This window comes from Erinaceus europaeus, chromosome 7 (genome assembly GCF_950295315.1).
Source record: "Erinaceus europaeus chromosome 7, mEriEur2.1, whole genome shotgun sequence".
NCBI classification, from domain to species: domain Eukaryota; kingdom Metazoa; phylum Chordata; class Mammalia; order Eulipotyphla; family Erinaceidae; genus Erinaceus; species Erinaceus europaeus.
Genome location: NC_080168.1, coordinates 130,173,748 through 130,183,146, shown reverse-complemented (window position 1 = coordinate 130,183,146; position 9,399 = coordinate 130,173,748). Strand labels below are relative to the sequence as shown.

Here is a 9,399-nt window from a genome sequence, read left to right as displayed (position 1 = left end):
GATACTGTAGGGCTACCCTCGCTCTCACTCTAATGCAAAGGGGCCTGGGATTGGTGGGATGGAGCATGGGTGAGGCCTGGGACATGCAAAAATAAAGAAAAAACACAGAGAAAATACAGTGACCAAGGGTTGGGTGGTGCAACCCGTTAAGCATACATTGTACTAAGCACAAGGATACACGGAAGGATCTGGGTTCAAGCCCGGCTCCATACCTGCAGGGGGGAAGCTCCATAAGTGGCAAAGCAGGTCTGCAGGTGTCTCTCTCTGGCCCTTTCCGTCTCTATCTCCCCTCGTCTCTCAATTTATCTCTGTCCTGTCCAGTAAATGGAAAAGAAAGGCTACCAGGAGCAGTGGATTCATAGCACCAGTACTGAGGGAAAACTCTGGAGGCAAAAAAGAAAGAAAGAAAGAAAGAAAGAAAGAAAGAAAGAAAGAAAGAAAGAAAGAAAGAAAGAAAGAAAGAGAAAAGAAAGGAAGGAAGAAGGAGAGAGGGGGGAGAGAGAGAGGGAGAGAGAGGGGGGATAGGGAGAGGGAGGGGGAGAGGGAGAGGGAGAGGGAGAGGGAGAGGGAGAGGGAGAGGGAGAGGGAGAGGGAGAGGGAGAAAGTACAGTGACTGAGACTAACAGTCAGAGGTGGGAGGGAAGATCTGGCCTGTCCTCCAAACCTATAAGAAAGGGAATGAACCAGACTGAGAGGAAGGACTCTGGTGGTGGGTGCATTGTGGCCCTAGACCCCTGGAATCTTGCAAAGCATTATGAAGTCACTCACACAAAGTGTCAGCAACAATGAAGCAAGGGCTGAGGGAAGGCACAGAGAAGTCTCACTCACCCTGGCCTGTACACATGGCTTTCTGCCTATCATGTATCAGCTGTGATAAATCTTCCTCTATCCCCAGATGCAACACAGTTTATCTCCAAGGTGGATCAAGTGAAACAGGCAGTAAGCCTCTCCTGGTAACATCACAGGGTGGGACTTCCATTCCATTCACAAGTAATGTTATTTTTGTCCCTTTTTTATTGGGTTACTGCTGGGGCTCAGAGATACACTAGGAACTCATGGCTCTTGATGGTCATTTTTTTCCTTTTTTTTTTTTTCTTTTGATTCTATGCAATAGGACAGAGAGAAATTGAGAGTGAAGGGAGAAGAAAGACACCTGCAGACCTGCTTCACTACTCATGAAGCACTCTCTGTGGGTGGGGAGCAGAGGTTCAAACCCAGGTCCTTCCACACTGTAATACGTGCACTTAACCGAATGTGCCACTGCTCCCCCCCACACACTTCTGTCATTTAAAAAATGTTGTCCTGAGGAGTGAATCAAGGGCTTTATGCTGTGTGATATCTCTGAGCAGATGCTCTGGCCCAATTACTTTTAAAATTCTAAATCTTTAGAGAAGACAGAGTTGGGGAAGGGAGAGACACAGAGAAGGGGAGAGGAGGCATCAAGCACTGCCTCACCACCCACAGAGTTGCTTGTTCTGTCCGTGCCGCTCCCAGGTGTGTCTCTGGACACACCCAGCGGGCAGAACGCAGGGCTTCATACATGGTGAAGTGTGTGCTCTTGCCGCAGAGCTGCGCTCCTGGCCTGAGTAGTAGTGCTCCCGGGTAAGTCTCTTTCTCACATATGCAGGTGCTCAAAAGGGTGCTCAGCTTACAGTCAGATAGAACCAACCCATCCTGATATTAAAGGTCTTTGATGCAGAGAGTATAATTATCAAAACCTACATGCCAAACCTTTCATTGTCTTGCAAGAGCTGGGAACTATTGCTGAGAGCTTATTAAGGCAATGACTCAAGAAAGAGTCATGACACAAGGAAAAGGCACCCCATCTCTCCCTGTGGCCTGCAAAGATCATGTTATACCCCAAGAAAACACTGGTGTGAGTCTGGAGAAAGCACCCCAGGCAAAGGGGTTGGATCACCATGCTTCCCAGCACAGTATATTGCCAGGCTAGCTTTGCGGGCGGGAGACAGACGACCAGGGACTCATGGCTGAGTGGTACGCAGTTCAGTCTTTATTCATGTGGAACACAGTGCAATCTAAGCTAAGCTATATATAATCACAATCCTGTCCTGATATATATACTCGCCAAGTAGAGTGGAGCGAAACAGGATGTGACGTAGAGAGGGTGGAGCAAAAAAAGACTGGTGGAAATCAGGGTGTACTAGGAGAGGGGGTGGAGTAAAAAGATGTCATGAACCAGTGGGATTAAACCAATGCCCTGCAGGCAGGGTGGTGCTTAGTTAACAGTGGTTATGTAAATAGAATACTGTGTTAAGCAGGGGGGATTAAGCCAATGAAACAGAAGGGGTTTTAGAAGCAGAATTAGAAGCATACCAACAGTATATGGCAAAAGCAAGTGCTCAAGTGACCTTCCCATGAGGATGAGTGCTCTGGACTCTCATCAGTGGTGGCTAGGAGGACAGGTTCCAGCAAAAACCGTCGGTGTGTAAAAGGGCCTACAGGAACCACGAGGCGGGTCTGAGGAGAGGAAAATGGGGAGTGGTCTCTGCGAGGCAGTTCTGTAGGTCTACAGGAACAACAAGATGGACCTGAGGGGCAGTATGCAATATTTTTTCTCAAAATATTCTGTATGATTGGCAAAGCAGGTCAGGAGAAATATATTCACTCACCCCTTTTTCTGAATTTAGAAGATGCCCCATAGTTCTATCTTTCCAAGTTAAAAAAAAAAAGTTAAGTGCAAACAAAATCTTGCTACAAAATAGATTAAAAATTTACTAGGATAGCCAGCCATCTGCTTCAAAATTACTGAAGATTCAGTTATCAAACTTCCAAGAAAAATCATGAGATTATTTCAAATTATATCCAGCATCAATGTATGAAAGGCTAGGGAGACTAACAGTTCTAAAAGTCAAAACCTAAATGTGCAGTAATAATAACAATAACAATATAAAAATAACAATACAAGGAAAGTAAAAGTTAAAAGTGATTTTCAAGTACCCCATCAATCATTTCTCTTTACCTCTAGGCTGATGGGAATGTCTTTAAAACACTGAGAACCAGAATATCACCCCAAGACATCTGGTCCTCTCATCCTTTAGTAAAATGCAGATGGAGACTCCTATGAGGTCTTGGGGAGAGGAATCGGTCATGCTCATTAGCCTGGGCAGATTTGGGTTTTAGATAATAAGCTAAATTGAGAACTACCAAGAGACGAACTCTTGCAAAAGCTGCACCACAGCCTGAAGGGGGACATGCCAATTTTGGATTAATTAAAAAGGTTATTAAATTGTTCAGATGGCATGTTAATGAGCGATCTGCAGGGCACTCAGTCAAAACCACACCTCCCAGCCTTAATTACAGATGAGTCCATCTCAAACAGAATGTGGTCAACCCCCTGACACATCCCATGGAGAACACTGGTAGCGAAGCTTGTGATCTAGATGCTTTCAGAGGACAGGTGACCCTGATCCTGCCAGCTTAGAGGCACTGAGACGTCAGGATTAATTAGAGTTAGGATAGGTTACAGACCTCTATGATACAGTTTGGGCCTCAACGGCCCAAGCTTGGCTATATTTTATTAACTCAGTTTTCCCCATTTTCTGGTAGTAAGATTGGAAGTCCCAAGTTCTTGCTTTTATTTCATAAAATGTTTACTTGAGATGATCAAGACACTGTAACATTCACCAACAACCACCTAGTTTAGCACCAGGAAAGAAGAGAGTACTTTTGCCGGGATCAGTGATTCTCAAAGTGTGGGCCACCACCTAACCCTCAGGCTGGTCCACATCCTAATTCTCGGATTTGCTCCTTCTGGGTGAACTGTCTGTAGTTCACAGACTCTAGACCATCAAGGTTTGTTAAAGGAGTTGACTGTTACTAACCCTTGGAATTCATAAATTCAAAACAGGCAGCTCCTGAGGTCTACTGAGGAGTAGAATCCCACATTTTTCTGTGGCATCTCACACTGTGTTTGGTGGGATGAACATTTTTTATTGTTCATGATCTTTTTCAAATTACTGAAACTCCCACAAAATTCAGGTTGGAGGATTTGTGTTACTGCACCAAGAATTTTCCAGAGTTGGTCAGGATTTAAATGGTTGCCATGATTCCCTTCGAATTCCAAACCACTGTTAATCTGTCTTTATGTCACAGTTGTTGTGGCAAGTTTGGTTAAGCTGAATAGCATTCTTCTGGGGTTGTCATGAGAGAGTGGGTGTGGGGCACCCGCTGTGAGTGTCCTGTACTGTCAAGTCAAGCGGTCTAACCAACATCATGGAGAGCCATGAGCATATACAGGACCAAGGAAAGCAGCTCAACTAAAGCTACAGACCTGCTATGAAACATTTTTTAAAGACAAGGTATGCCTAAGGTATACTTGAGACCACCACCTTTTACAGCACAAAATTAACAAGGCCCAGTACTCTGCAGTGGGTTTCTTCAGACCCATGCTGCTTCATGTAATTCTCTGAAATGAAGGGTAGTATGTTCAGCAAATAATCTAGTTAAAAATGAATTTCACCCAGACAACAAATAACTTTTGTATGTGAGTAGAGCCCACCTTGGAGAAGACATATTTACACTGCAAACTGTTTATCTGCAATTCAGATTTAATTGGGTGTCCTATATTTTATATGACAACCTCATCTCACAACAATGGTGTGCTGTTATTGAGAAAAGCAAAAAGGATTTTATAAAATATGATTCGTCTTAGGTGATGAATCAGATTGATTGGTCTTAGCTGTCTGGAATGTTCCCAGACTGTTAAGTCTGGGTTCAGTCAGGGGAAAAAATTGCCATGATTGATTAATGATGTTTGTCCTGGATAAGACTCGGGATTTGTTGATTTCAGTACTGAATTTTTGCTATCTCTGCCTCAAGGGCTAAAGCAGAACCTCTAATCTTACACAGTCCTTCTAAAAGTTATCTGCTGATTATCTCACTCCCTTCTGTAACATCTCAAAATCCTTTAATGACTTTCATGTTCTTAAGATAAATACTAAGTAGAATTAATGTGGTTTATGAAGCACTCACCTTATCAATTTCCCCAGCATTTTCCATGTTCTGTCTCTCTCTGACCATCCTCAGGTGTTTCAAGTAGGCATTTTATTTTAATTAATTAGTTAATTAATTTTGCTTTTGCTACCAGGTTATCACTGAGGCTCAGTGCTTTCACACAAATGCATCACTGCCAGAGGCAGTATTTAGGATGGGGACAGACAGAGAGGGAAAGATGGAGAGGCTGGGGGAGAGACAGAAACACCTGGAGCACTGCCCCACTGCTCATAAGAGTCCCCTGATTCAAGTGAGGACTAGTATTCTTTCTTTTCTAACATCTTCCTGTGAATCTCTACCTCCTATTCTTGACTCAGATAGCTTCTGTCCATTCTTGAGAAATCGGCTCACACATCTTTCCTCAGGTGGACTTCCTGACACCACAGATAATGTCAAGAGTCATTGAATGCAGAACTCATAAAAACTATCACAGTCATCATTGTTTGTATCAATACTGGACTGATATATTCATGCCCTGAGCAGACTACAGAGTTTAAGAGATTAAATCTATTCACCATTTTCTCCACAAACTTTAGAATAGTCTTTGTAATATACTGTATGTAGATAATGTATTTGGTAAATGAATTCATTCTTTAGCTTAGTGAATTTAATATTAATTTTTAAATCTTGGTGCCCATTAAAAAATCTCAATTTTTTTTCATCAGGCTACATTTACAAATTCAGCTAGACCTTTTCAAGTAGTAAGAAAAAAATGCTGCTACTTCAAATTTCCTCCAATCCAACTTATAGTAACACTTTCATTTGTGTGGTCACTATCAAGTTAACCATAACTAAATTAGAAAAACTACAACACCTAAATAGATTACAACTAATATGGGGACACAGTAACCAAAAAATCTCTCATTATATAAAGGTTGTGAATCTGATGGCTTTACTGGTAAAGTTGACCAAACACTTAAACAAGAACTAATAAAACTCTTCTGAAGGGGGTCGGGCGGTGGCGCAGTGGGTTAAGCGCATGTGGCACAAAGCGCATGGACCGGCATAAGAATCCCGGTTCGAGCCCCCGGCTCCCCACCTGCAGGGGAGTTGCTTCACAGGCGTTGAAGCAGGTCTGCAGGTGTCTATCTTTCTCTCCCCCACTGTCTTCCCTTCCTCTCTCCATTTCTCTCTGTCCTATCCAACAACGAATAGCGTCAACAAGGGCAATAATAATAACAACAACAAGGCTACAACAACAAGGGCAACAAAAGGGGGAAAAAATGGCCTCCAGGAGCGGTGGATTCATGGTGCAGGCATGGAGCCCAGCAATAACCCTGGAGGGAAAAAAAAACTCTACTGAAATTATTAAAAACAACTGAAGCAGAGAAAAAAAACACTCAACTTAGTCTGTGAGATTATTATATCCTATACCAAAGCCAAAGGCACTTCAAAGAAAATAAAATTACAGACCCAGTATACCTTTTAAATATGGATATGCATAGAGAACTTAAAAGTAGGCTATATCTTACCACGTAAGATTTATTCTTGGAATACAAGGATGGCTCAATCAAAAACAATCAGCCAATAGACTATGTTTCATCAAAAAGTGTAGGAAATAAAATGCAATGGTACAAAAAAAAAAGCATTTGACCCAGTCAATATTCTCTTTTACTCTGTGTCTCTATTATGTTTTTGTCACCAGCGTTATTACTGGGGCTGGGGGCACCTAATGACTCCACCATGTATGGTGGCTGTTTTTTCTTGATAGAGCATGAGAAGTCAAGAAACATATAGAGGGAGACTGGCAAGGACATGGAGAAGGAGAAACACCACAGTGTTGTTCTATTGCTCATGAAGCGCCCCCCCCCCCCCAGTGAAGAGCAGAGACTTGAACCTGGGTGCTCAGCAGGATAACATGTTTGTTCCATAGGGTAAACCACCACCTGACTCCCAACATTGTTTATTAATATAAGAACTCCACAAACTACTAATAAAACTTCTTTAACACCAGATAAGTCACATATGAAGACCTCAGAGCACTCATAATGTTCAATGGTAAAACACTGAGAACTTTCCCTCTAAGACAAGGAAAAGGCAAGAATAGCTGACTTCACTTCTTCTGCTCAATATAGTACTGGAAGTTCCAGTCAGAGCAGTTAGGAAAGAAGTAGAAATAAAAGAAATCTAAGGCCAAAGCAGATATCACAATGGTAGTGCATCAGACTTTCATGGCCAAGGCTCAGTCAAAACAGAACTGCTCTAGTTTCCTGTTATTATTAATATTATTATAAAGAAAGATGTTTTTAAGAAATGAAAGTTGTTCATATTGGAAAGGGAGAATTGAAATTATTTCTGTTAGCAAATGATATGATCTTATATGCAGAAACTCTTAGAAATGCTACAAAAAACTTGTTGAAACTAATAAATGAATTCAGCATAGCAGCAGAATACATTTGCATTTTGATATGCCAATGATAAACACTCTTGAGAAGGAAATTACAACAACAATTTCATCTATAATAACACCATAAACAATAAAATACTTAGAAATTAACTTAATCAAGGATGTGAAAGACTTGCAGAAAACTACAAAACATTACTGAATAAAATTCAAGATGACACAGAGAAATGTAAACATATTCCCAGTTAAGCTAAAATGGAAGGCAGCATTTTTATGAAGGCAGTGCCAACCAAAGTTTCCCACAAACTCTTTACAACCCTTAGGAAAATCTGAAAGATGTTTCAGTCTTTCCAACACATACTGCTGGCAAGATTCCATATCCACATGTCTAAAAAGAAGTCTTGGAGGAAATGATAGGATAAAAGATTCACAATACTCAATTTGGTGAATACTTCCCAGATATGATATCCAAAGTATATGCATCAAGAAAAAAAGGTGAAAACATTGGACTTTGGGAAAAAAATTAAATTTTGTAAGCAGCTGTGTTTCTCTCCTCTCCCAGGTCAACTAGGAAGCCCAAAGGAGATCATCTGGGACTGCAACAAGACAGGACTAGAATGACTTCAGGAATCTACCAAATCACTGGTGAGTGCAAATATGTGTGGCTCCTGGACAGAAAGGAGCCTAGGGAGAGATTAAGTGGCTGGTAACATTCCAGCAGTTTACCATTTGAGACACCAACTCCAGTCTGTTTCACCAACAAAAATATGGCTGAAGGGAGGAGAGGACTCCCCTAAGACTCACCAAATGCAACTGTGAGTCTCCATGGCTACTACCCTCAGAGGCTGGAGCAGCAGGAGGGAGGCCCTGTGCTGACACCAGGGGACAGACAACTAATGAGGAAACTCAGGAGAAGATCTGTACCTGGGTGGCCTAGTGGTGGGGCTGTGAGAGTCTCTTTGCATAACCACTGGATTATCTCTGCCCCATCCTTTCTTATCTCTTGGTCAGGAGTGAGGGATTAAGCTAAGAAGCATACTAATAGTTTAAAAGCCCTCAGGCTCCCTTAGCCTACAGGAAAGAAAAAGAACAAAAGAGGTATTTAAGCCACTGTGTTCCAACTCAGGGATTAAAATAATATTGAAACAACTGTCAATTTCCACAATGGTGAACCCTTTAACTGCCTTACTTAGACACAAGTCAATTGAGGCAATAGTGATCAATAATTTGAAAAGTACTGAAAGAGGAACCTCATAACATACTATATAGAATGGTTAAAGGAGCAAGAAGAAATATTGGAGAAATGAACCAGGACAAGAGTACAGCTAAAAGTCCCCCAAAGGATAAAGCACAAAATAATAACGTCAACATCCAAATACTAATTAAGGAAATAATCACAGGAGTGAGTAAAGAGTTTGAAAGAACTGTCATCAGAAATGCAGAAAAAACAAATGAGACTCTGGAAGAAAACACTAATTATCCTAGGGTTATTAGTGAGCTTAAAGCTGAAATAGCTGAGCTAAGAACACAACTAGTTGAACAAACTAAAACAGTAACAGAACAGGGTAACAAAATAGATTAATTCCAGAAAAAAGTAGAGAGGAGAGAGAATAAATGAGGCTGAAAACAGAATTAGCAAAAAGGAGGACAAATTAGAGACAACTAAAAATGAATAAGAGATCTCAAAAAGAGATTAAGAGTTACTGAAAACAACAACAGGGACATATGGGATGACTTCAAAAGACATAATATACACATTATTGGATTACTAGAGGAGGAGAGAGAGGGAGGGGAAGAAAGCATTCAGGACATAATAGCTGAGAATTTCTCTAGTCTAGACAACATCAAAGAAATAAAGGTGCAAGAATCCCAGAGGGTCCCAAACAGAATTAACCCAGACTTCAAGACACATCATATTAAGAATGGAAAGGAATAAGGCTAGGGAAAGGATCCTGAAGGCTGCAATAGAAAAACAAAGAGTCACCTACAGGGGAGCAGCAGACTCCTCCACACAAACACTATAGGCCAGAAGAGAACGGCAA

At 41.4% G+C, this 9,399-nt stretch overlaps 1 long non-coding RNA gene across 2 annotated transcripts in view; it reads left to right on the top strand.

The window, feature by feature from the left end:
- Positions 1–826: 826 nt before the first annotated feature.
- The window catches only part of LOC132539331 (uncharacterized), a 30,311-nt gene continuing 21,738 nt past the window's right edge, over positions 827–9,399 (top strand). For both annotated transcript variants that reach the window (XR_009550580.1, XR_009550581.1), the window contains exons 1-2: positions 827–953; positions 7,920–8,002. This is a non-coding gene — a long non-coding RNA (uncharacterized LOC132539331). The remainder of the gene's footprint in view (positions 954–7,919; positions 8,003–9,399) is intronic.